A 12,006-nucleotide genomic window follows, 5' to 3' on the forward strand; every position below is an offset into this window, starting at 1 on the left:
CTAAATTGTGCTGGAGGGAACAGACACCATGAATCCTGCAGGGCTGTCCATAAATCCGTATGAATACGAGGGGTGGAGATCTCTTCTGAAAAGCACGTTGCAAGGCATCGCAGATATGCTAAATAATGATCATGTCTGGGGAGTTTGGTGGCCAGCGGAAGTGTTTAAACTCAGAAGGGTGTTCCTGGAGCCACTTTGTAGCAATTGTGGACGTGCGGGGTGTCGCATTGGCCTGCATGAATTTCCAAAGTCCGTCGGAATGCACAATGGACATAAATGGATGCAGGTGATCAGACAGGATGCTTACGTACGTTTCACCTGTCAGAGTCGTATCTAGACGTATTAGAGGTCCCATATCACTCCAACTTCACACACCTCTCACCATTACAGAGCCTCCACCAGCCTGAACAATTCCCTGCTGTTGAAACGAGAGTAGTCCAACCAGGCAACATGTGTCCAGTCATCAACAGTCCATTGTCGGTGTTGACGGGCCCAGGCGTGGCGTAAAGCTTTGTGTCGTGCAGTTATCAAGGATACAGGAGTGAGCCTTCGGCTCCGAAAGCCCATATTTTTGCACGGTGACACTTTGCATACACTGGTTCTTTATAGCAACGTTTCGGCGGGTGACCTAGGCCCCAGCAAGTGAAACATTTCTGAACAGCCACAAAATCTTTGATGTATAAGCACTCGAATTGAATATAAACTTTTTCTCTTTGCAGCAGCAGAAAACAAACCCTTGTAGTGACTTTCAGGACGTTATTAACTATTCGTTTACCTTTTGGGTCTGTTTTCAACTTTATTTTAATATCCTCGTAGAACTCTTCCTTAGAGATTTGTTCACTTAAGTTGATTTCATGAAGTTGCTCCTGGAAGTCCTCATCAGCTAGAATAGTCGCGACCTGATACATTGCAAGGAGGGGGCAGAATTTCCTCGGCTCTTCATATCTAATAACTTTTAGTTCCACTGTCTTTTCTATGATTTTCCTTTTATCTGCGTGTGTCTCCGTTTCTATGATGAGTGTGTTGCTGTGGAGCTAATTGTTTTTATTTTTACTTTGTCTTGTCTGGGATTGATTGTTTTAGTGATTATTTCACGTTTGGCCTTGGCGTCTTGACTGTTTTCTGATTTGAAGAAGAGAACACTCGACTGTTGTGATCTGGCTTGCTGTATGCGTTCTTCTACTTTGCTCTTCGGTTTTGAAGCTGAGTCAGCGGGCGCAGCTTCTGCCACAAAGGACAGTGGAGTTGACATACTTTCTGTTCTTAATCTTTGATTTTCTGATTTGAGATCGGTTATTTCTGATTACAGACTGAGAATTCGTTCCAGCGCACCTGGTGCATTGGCGTTCGTTAATTCCTTACGTAAATGCTCATTCTCTTTACTTAACTCCTCATTCTGCCCTTATAATTCTGCTTGAGTGATGACGAGTACCCAAATTTTGTTTTTCGCTGTTGCTGGTATAACTGTTAAGTTCTTTTATATGCCTCAGTTCGTTTTAAAGCTCCGTAAGAATATCGTCGACTACAGTGATCTTTTCCACAGTCGACGCATCTGAAAGTGGTCCCGACTATGACATTTCAGCAGGTGTACTTCGTTTTATAGCACCTGTTTTTCTACCATTCGTTGTACCATCATTGTGTTTTCCTTCTGAAGTAAACGTGATTACTATTTTTGGTCATCAGCTGTCGCTATAAGGACGAGCGGCAGCTGAATCCAGCATTGACAAAGTACTTTTGATCTGGCTTGATGTATGCGTTCTTCTATCAGAGGGTCACAAAGCACACGTCCCATATTCTTGGTAGTGTGAGGTGTTGGCAGCAAAAATCTCTTCTGTTTTTCTAAAATATAGTCAGTGGCCAGTCTACTTGGCTGTAGCATAGAAACAGAAAACACAGGGCACAAGAAAGTCAAACGCCGGTTCAAATGAACACTGATTGGGCAGGGACACACAAGAACTACGATTACAGTGTGTTTTGGTGAAGTGCAAAGTGCTTTTTCGATCATATTTGTGAAAACATGTGTTATATTTACGCGTGCTTCACAACACCTCATAAGGATGCGGAGAAAAAAGGGCTTGCCATACAAAAACGTAAGTAAAAACGAATATAAGCAAGAAATATCGCGACAAACTAAATTACATTTAAAGCATAAAATAATAGGTTAAGACCGAACAAAATTTCTCATCAACAGGGTTTGGTTGCAGATGACAAGCTACCTGCAATAAATAATACAGAAATGGTCCTGAAAAACCAGGCAGTCCGAGTGTAAAGGTAATAACTAAAAGAAACAAATTGTTGTTTGAACTAAATATTCCCGTAATTTTGTAACCATTCAGCAAAAATGTTCACATTACAGATTAAATAAAACAGAAACTCACTGATGATGGCATAGAGCTGCTGAAACATGTTTGGGAACTTGCAAAAATCTGTGTTTGGCATAACTGGTGGACCTTACATCCAGCAATATGTTTTTCTTGTATGACAAGTTTTCTGAAAAATTATCCCGCTTTGTAAATTCCGTGAATTCTCAGGTTTCAACTGAATAAAACATTTGTTGTACTGAACCTAATGTCTCATGAAGTAGTTCGTGAGACATCACCATTTCCTGTAGAAATATTTTGGGTTCCAGAGTGGTGACTGATTGCAAAGAGTTTCATCTTACTTCCTCTACATCTTAAATTACCTACAAGACAAAATTATACGTTTTACAGAGAGAGAACACCGATAACCAGTTTTCCTCGATAAACTTCTCTATGTCTACATGTAGGTGTTTCTCAAACCCCTATACAGAACATGATGAAAGTTAATACGTACTAATACTGTCAGTTTTCTATCGTAATCCATTTTACGTGTTGAGAGAAGGACAAATGAGTTTTTGTATGGACCTGTATGTGTCCCTATCTCAGTCTTATTCTCAAGATCCATAAAGAAGTTTTGAGATGAATGCAGCAGAATTGTCACACAGTATTCTTCGAGTACTGTTTATCTAAATGAGTCCAACAGGGTTTTGCAAGAACGAAGTCGCTGCCCTTCCAAATATTTCTCTTAAGTTCAGCGAGTATCTTAATAATGGCCATGCTGACTTCATCTTTATACATGCTTGGGTCATGAAAATTTTGAGATCTTGAACCAATAAAACACAAAAATATTAGAACGAAATTCATTGACCCGAGGAATCACAGCGATTAAGATAAATCTAACTGACTCGTAATCAGAAGTAGCCAGATTCAAATTTCTGCTCATGCATCCTGATTTACCTTTCCCTTTGATTTCCGTGAGGTGAATGCCGGCTGATCCCTTTTAATATAGTTTCTGCCGATTTCCTTTCCCAACGTTCTCAGATGAGTTAATGTTCTGCTGTTATTGACTTTGACATCGATAACACATGAAAATTTAACTTTCTTTCCTTACGAAACAGATTTGCTATAATTTGAAACATTTCTCTCGTACGTTCTTCAAAGCTTCCGAAGCGACGGACCTGGATTACTTCACTGCACAGCAACATTATCGTGTCAGTTCGGTTCTCTTCCTTCGGACATGTCCAAGAGAACAGACACCTTCTGATCCTTCAGCCACCAAGTATCAAGACACAAAGGAATTAAAGGTATTAACTTCCAGTGGGCACTGATTTACATAAAAGAAAAAGTTGAAAATTTGTGCCGATTAGGATTCGAACCTGGGTCTCCTGCTTATTAGGCAGATGTGCTAACAACTATATCATATGGACACAGTGGCCACCACAACCGCACGGTCTGCCCAAGCATGCCTCTCGTCTGACCAAACTTCTCAACTTATACCACACACTACTGATGTAGTGCCCTGCCCATTAGCCTCATTACTCGCGGCATGCGCAGATTCCCGTAAGAGATCGAGCTTCGTGCGCATCTGCACTGAAGGGATCCAGAGTGACCATAAGCGGGGTGATCACATAAGTGGGGTGACACGTACAACAAATAGTAGAAAAAGCAGAAGCCAATCTGACATTCATAGGAAAAATCTTAAGAAAATGTAACTCACCCATGAAGGAAATGGCTAACAAGGCCCTTGTGCGACCGATTCTGAAGTATTGTTCATCATTATATATACTACTGGCCATTAAAATTGCTGCACCACGAAGATGACGTGCTACAGACGCGAAATTTAACCGACAGGAAGAAGATGCTGTGATATGCAAATGATTAGCTTTTCAGAGCATTCACACAAGGTTGGCGCCGGTGGCGGCACCTACAACGTGCTGACATGAGGAAAGTTTCCAACCGATTTCTCATACACAAACAGCAGTTGACCGGCGTTGCCTGGTGAAATGTTGTTGTGATGCCTCGTGTAAGGAGGAGAAATGAGTACCATCACGTTTCCGACTTTGATAAAGGTCGGATTGTAGCCTATCGCGATTGCGGTTTATCGTATCGCGACATTGCCGCTCGCGTTGGTCGAGATCCAATGACTGTTAGCAGAATATGGAATCGGTGGGTTCAGGAGGGTAATACGGAACGCCGTGGTGGATCCCAACGGCCTCGTATCACTAGCAGTCCAGATGACAGGCATCTTGTCCGCATGGGGGTAACGGATCGTGCAGTCAACAGATGGGGACGTTTGCAAGAGAACAACCATCTGCACGAACAGTTCGACGACGTTTGCAGCAGCATGGACTATCAGCTCGGAGACCATGGCTGCGGTTACCCTTGACGCTGCATCAGAGACAGGAGCGCTGGCGATGGTGTACTCAACGACGAACCTGGGTGCTCGAATGGCGAAATGTCATTTTTTCGAATGAATCCAGGTTCTGTTTACAGCATCATGATGGTCGCATCCGTTTTTGGCGACATCGTGGTGAACGCACGTTCGAATCGTGTATTCGTCATCGCCATACTGGCGTATCACCCGGCGTGATGGTATGCGGTGCATTGGTTACACGTCTCGGTCACCTGTTGTTCGCATTGACGGCACTTTGAACAGTGGACGTTACATTTCAGATGTGTTACGACCCGTGGCTCTACCCTTCATTCGACCCTGCGAAACCCTACATTTCAGCAGGATAATGCACGACCGCATGTTGCAGGTCCTGTACGGGCCTTTCTGGATACGGAAAATGTTCGACTGCTGCCCTGGCCAGCACATTCTCCAGATCTCTCACCATCTGAAAACGTCTGGTCAATGGTGGCCGAGCAACTGGCTCGTCACAATACGCCAGTCACTACTCTTGATGAACTGTGGTATCGTGTTGAAGCTGCATGGGCAGCTGTACCTGTACGCGCCATCCAAGCTCTGTTTGACTCAATGCGCTGTTATTACGGCCAGAGGTGGTTGTTCTGGGTACTGGTCTCTCAGGATCTATGCACCCAAACTGTGTGACAATGTAATCACATGTCAGTTCTAGTATAATATATTTGTCCAATGATACCCGTTTATCATCTGCATTTCTTCTTGGTGTAGCAGTTTTAATGGCCAGTAGCGTATATACAATGAAGCGCCAAAGAAACTGGTATAGGCATGCGTATTCAAATATAGAGATTTGATAACAGGTAGAATACGGCGCTGCGGTCGGCAAGGCCTATATAAGACAAGTGTCTGGCGCAGTTGTTAGATCTGTTACTGCTGTTGCAATGGCAGGTTATCAAGATTTAAGTGAGTTTGAACGTGGTGTTATACCCGGCGCACGAGCGATGGAACGCAGCATCTCCGGGGTAGCGATGAAGTGAGGATTTTCCCGTACGACCATTTCACGAATGTACCGTGAACATCAGGAATCCGGTAAAGCATCAAATCTCCGACATCGCTGCTGCCGAAAAGAGATCGTGCAAAAACGGGACCAACGCCTTCCACATAGCTGGCAATGGGTTCTACAGAACGTTGGGACTACTTTGAAGGGCAGTGACAGGTGCAACTACAAGGGACTGGAAATGATCAGCAGAGTACCTGCTGAACAAGCTTCTCCCTGATGACGAAAAGGTCAGTGACCAGCAACGTCACGCAGACTTACGAAGACAATTGGAGGACACATACACAAATACCCTGTTACTGCCCATTTGCCCAAGAATACAACAATTAAAGAATAAGAATACTCCCAGTCCAGATAGCATACACTCACAAACACTAACAAAACTGTTGCATAGGTTCCCTTTCTGACAGAGTTATGAATGAATCACTGTTGCAATGCAGGGTACCTGTAATGTGGAAAACAGCATCTACATCTACACATATACTCCGCTAGCCACCAAGCGGTGTGTGGCGGAGGGCACAATTTGCGCCAAAATCATATTCCCCCCCCCCCCCCCCCCCCTTGTTCCACTCACGGAACGCGCAGGGAAAAACGACTGTCTGAAAGAATCAGTACGAGCTCTTATTTCCCTTATCTTTGAATGGTGATCATTGCGCAATTTGAAAGTTGGAGGTAATAATATATGCTCTACATCCTAGGTGAAGATCGGATTTCGCAATTTAGTGAGCAGCTCCTTCTGTTTAGCCCGCCGTCTATGTGCAATTGTGTCCCACTTCAAACTTTCTATGAGATTTGTACCGCTCTCACGATGGCTAAATGTACCAGTCATGAATTTTGCCGCTCGTCTTTGGACCTTCTCAATCTCTTGAATCAGACCCAACTGGTAAGGGTCCCATACAGACGAACAATACTCAAAGACTGAACGAACTAACGTATTGTAAGCTATTTCCTTTGTTGAAGGACTGCATCGCTTCAGGATTCTACCAATAAACCGCAATCTGGAGTTCGCCTTACCCGTTACTTGTGTAATCTGATCATTGCATTTGAGATTATTTCGAATAGTCACACCCAGATACTTGACGGACGTTACCGCTTCCAAAAACTGTGAATTTATTTTGTACTCGTACATTGATGGGGATTTTCGCCTTGTTATAGGCAGCAGGTTACACTTACTAATATTGAGAGATAACTGCCAGTCATTACACCACGCATTTATTTTCTGCAAATCCTCATTGATCTGTTCACAATATTCGTGTGATACTACTTTCCTGTAGACTACAACATCATCGCAAACAGCCTCAGGCCGCTGTCAATACCATCAACCAGATCGTCTGTGTAAATCGTAAAAAGCAGAGGACCTATTACGCTGCCCTGGGGCACATCTGAAGTTACGCTTGTTTGTGTTGAAGTCACCCCGTTCAGGACGACATACTGCTCGCTGTCTGTTAGAAAACTTTCTATCCAACCGCATATGTCATCGGATAGGTCGTAAGCGCGCACTTTTTGCAGCAAGTGACAGTGCGGAACTGAGTCGAAGGCCTTTCGAAAGTCGAGAAATATGGCATCAACCTGGGAGCCGATATCTAGAGCCTGTTGTATATCATGCACGAAGAGGGCCAGCTGTGTCTCGCATGACCGCTGTTTCCTAAAACCGTGCTGGTTTCTGCAGATGAGGTTCTCAGAGTCTAGTAAGGTGATATGGATGAACACAAAATATGTTCCATGATTCTACAAAAAATCGGTGTCAGTGAAATTGGCCGGTAATTATGTGCATCCGATTTTCTACTCTTTTTATAGATTGCTATGACCTGGGCCTTTTTCCAGTCCAGTGGAACTTTCCGCTGTTTCAATGATCTCTGATAGATGATGGATAAGAATGGTGCTATATTTGCAGCATAGTCAACATAAAATCTTACGGGGATACCGTCTGGGTCAGATGGCTTTCTGGTGTCTAAGGATCTTAACTGTTTTACAATCACTGATACACTAAACACTATGTCAGCCATCCTTTCGTTTCTTCGATAATTGAAAGGGGAATGGTGCTGCAGTCCTCATAAATCATTTAAAAAATCAGAGGGTCGGGACCAAACAGACCCATAGACTTACGAGCCCATCTGCAGCTTGAACACTTTGGCTAAAGTGCAGAAGGGACTTCCGTGTAATCTACTACAGTCACACAGGACGCTCATCGGCCATAGTCCACATCAGTATGGTTTTAGACCAAAAGTCTCAATAGGCGATGCAGTTATCCGCGCGCTGGAAATAACACACGACACACAAGAAAAATGCGCAGTAGTATTAGATGTAGCCGGTGCATTCGACAATCTTTGGTGGCCGGCCTTCTTTGCCAGGCTACGAAAGATACAGACACCAATAGTCTTATACAGTAGCTTACTCGACTACTGCAGAAATAGGATGGTGCAATGGCAAACAGGAACACAAAAGATTATCAAGAATATAACTAAAGGATACCCATAAGGCTCAATCTATGGCCCAATTTTCTTGGATATTGCCATAGAACCGCTCCTAAACAATCTGGACGAAGATTGTAGGGTGAAGGATATTAACTAAAGAGCGAAAGAAACTGGTACACCTGCCTAATACCGTTTAGGGCCACCGTGACTACTCAGAAGTGCCTCAACTGGACGTGGCATGGACTCCACTAGTTTCTGAAGTATTGCTGGAGGCAACTGACAGCATGAATCCTGCAGCGCTGTCCATAAATCCATAAGAGTACGAGGGGTGGAGATCTCATCTCCACAGCACGTTCCAAGGCATCGCAGATATGCTCAGTAATGTTCATGTGCGGGGAGCCATTAGATGATGGCGGTTAAGCCCGAATCGAGGTACTCTCGGTACAGTCTTGAAACACTTACTACTTTAAACACTCTGAAATGGAACATTCCATGCTTTGGACACGCAGAATATTGCCCTGGTCATTAGCAGTGATATCTGACGTGTTGCCCATTCTTTGCTCGACCGTCACGCCGAGGACTAGAACGAAGTCTGATGATTCTTCACTCACGTGACCAATCGAGCTTTACCATTGTCCGTGACGATAAGAGCGGTCTTTCGTCAACGCAACAGTTATCTCTAATTTGATTGCTCATGCGTGTAGTGTCAAGTTTAACGCTTGTGTCACGTAGCTGGTGATGCTTAGCAATGAGTCAATGGTGACGTGGCCCTTCCTGAATGCTTTCTACAAGTGAGGGATCACCAAATCTTCTTTAACAAATATTTTGCTGTGTTTGAGTAAGATAGATCCAAGCATGTTCCTGTCACAGATAATATGGTTTTCGGGTGATAAGGTAGCAAATCGTAGCTTTAAGAGGAGGAGGAGGAGGAGATTAGTGTTTAACGTCCCGTCGACAACGAGGGCATTAGAGACGGAGCACAAGCTCGGGTGAGGGAAGGATGGAGAAGGAAATCGGCCGTGCCCTTTCAAAGGAACCATCCCGGCATTTGCCTGAAGCGATTTAGGGAAATCACGGAAAACCTAAATCAGGATGGCCGGGGACGGGATTGAACCGTCGTCCTCCCGAATGCGAGTCCAGTGTGCAAATCGTAGCTTTGTCAGACTCAAGTATCATTATAATGTATGTTCTTCTTTACTGTACTGTGACGGTTTTAGATCTGTAAACACACTGAAAGTCGTGCCGAGTGTTTGGTTTTAATGAGTTCTCTCTGACTCGATAGCTGTCTGTATTTCGTCAGTGATGGTTATTTCTTGATGTAAAGATGTCTGGGTTTGTTGTGATCTGTGGTAACACCCTATGGTAAATCTATCTCACTGTTTATGACTCATTCATATTTCCTGGCAAAACCTCAATCTACGGGAGGGCTGTGGGTGGATTCTAGAACGTTTTGGAATAATCTGGCTTTTTCTTGTAGTCTGTAACTATATTTGCATTGTGCGGCATTCAAGGTTCCACTTGGTACTTTTGCCGGTTAATTATTTGAACGTCTTCCAAAGTAGCAATGACTGCTTGTGGTTTAGATTTTTTTACGGGTTTTGGGATGGTAGTGTCATTACGCAAGTATTAAGGGTTGTGCTTGGTTTTGTACTGTGACGTAGAAGATTATCTAGAGAGGATACTTTTTAGGGAAATATTGTTTAGGACATGTTACGGCTTCCCCTGGGTCCCTAACAAGATCTGATCCGTGCAGGGTTTTCTATGGTAACATTTTAAGAGTGCTTTTTAGTTTCCTACCATAGATCCCAAATTGGACTGAGATCTCAATCACGGTTTCTTCTTTCGGTAGGGAGATCTGTAATGTTTCCAAAAAATTTACGCCGTTTATTTTTTTTTTCTCAGTTATTATTTCAGTTTTTTTTTAAATCCGCTGCAGGACTAGTACCACTGTTTTGAGAAAGGTGAACATACTTTTCCCTATGCCGTCGTCCAAGATAAGTTGCTGCATTTTCTCCTGATATCTGAGGAACACATGATGTATACTGAACAGGTTAGGATAGGTTTCGTCTAGCAGTTCTTCGTGAGGTCAACAGTTTTCATTCCTGGGGATGTCGTCAAAGGCGGCGGCACGAGTGTAGAAACTGCCTAATGCTATAGCTGATCAGTGGCTGGCCATGTGTTTTAAATATTGCAATTTTGCAGGCAAGCAACTTCGACATAAGCGTAAGTTTGACAGCACACGTTAACATTTAATAAAATTCATTTTACTTTTTCATATTCAAAGGAAAAGTCGGTCATGAATGTGGGAATTGTTTCATTGTAAAAATCGCACACGATTTCTGTTACCTGGCCGATCTTTCCTGTGGATGATGGAGTTTGCTAAATCAGACGGCGGATTGTCTATCAACACTTGTCTCTGATGCTGGAAACATCCAAGTTTCTATAGATAAATAAGGCACGATCGAAAACTTTCCATTCGAAGAGCCGGCCGCTGTGGCCAAGCGGTTCTAGGCGCTTCAGTCCGGAACCGCGCGACTGTTACGGTTCGAATCCTGCCTCGGGCATGGATGTGTGTGATGTCCTAAGGTTAGTTAGGTTTAAGCAGTTCTAAGTTCTAGGGGACTGATGACCTCAGAAGTTAAGTCCCATAGTGCTCAGAGCCATTTGAACCATTCGAAGGTCGCACAGTCTAGAATCGGTATGGCAATCGGGCAAAATTTCCATGAGCATTGAGGCAATCATCCCACCGACGTACCAGCTTGAAGACACCAGTTTTGCTGAAAACGTTGTGTCCTCCAGCGTGAAGAGTCCTAACTGTCTGCCCCACATCCTCGTCCGACAGGAATCGTTGGCGCTTTAAGGCCTTTTTTAAGGGACTGAAGGCGTGATAGTCCCATGCTGAGGGCTCATTACTATAGGGTGGGTGCTCGCGTGTCTCCCACTAGAGTTGGTGTAACTTATGCATTACGAAATTTACGACATGAGGACGTGCGTTATCATGAAGCAGCATCACCACTTGTCACAATTTTCCAGGACGTTTATTCATTCTCTGATGCATACGAGGAGCATTCAAGTTCTAAGGCCTCCGATTTTTTTTCTCCAGACTGGAAAGAGATAGAAACATGCGCATTGTTTTAAAATGATGCCGCGTTCATTGTCAATACATCCCAGAGATGGCAACACCGTGCGGCAGATGGAATTTTACCGCCAGCGGCGAGAATGAGAACTGTTTTAAATACTTAAAATGGCGACGTTTTCCTTACTTGAACAGCGTGCAATCATTCGTTTTCTGAATTTGCGTGGTGTGAAACCAATTTAAATTCATCGACAGTTGAAGGAGACATGTGGTGATGGAGTTATGAATGTGTCGAAAGTGCATTCGTGGGTGCGACAGTTTAATGAAGGCAGAACATCGTGTGACAACAAACCGAAATAGCCTCGGGCTTGCACAAGCCGGTCTGACGACATGATCGAGAAAGTGGAGAGAATTGTTTTGGGGGATCGCCGAATGACTGTTGAACAGATCGCCTCCAGAGTTGGCATTTCTGTGGGTTCTGTGCACACAACCCTGCATGACGACCTGAAAATGTGAAAAGCGATTTTCCTGTGGTAAAAACAGACTCCTAAAGAAGCCTTCGCCGCTGCCATGGAATCATGGCGTCAGCGTTGTGAAAAATGTGTACGTCTGCAGGGCGATTACGTCGAGAAGTAACGCCAGTTTCATCGATTTCGGGTGAGTAGTTAATTAGAAAAAAAATCGAAGGCCTTAGAACTTGAATGCACCTCGCATTTACCTGTGTTTGTTTCTCGACAGCCAAGAAAAGATTAACAGCGCGTTGGTTCTGTGTTGGACGCTTTTGGTAATAACGTCGC

The sequence above is a fragment of the Schistocerca americana genome, chromosome X (genome assembly GCF_021461395.2).
Source record: "Schistocerca americana isolate TAMUIC-IGC-003095 chromosome X, iqSchAmer2.1, whole genome shotgun sequence".
Lineage (NCBI taxonomy): Eukaryota > Metazoa > Arthropoda > Insecta > Orthoptera > Acrididae > Schistocerca > Schistocerca americana.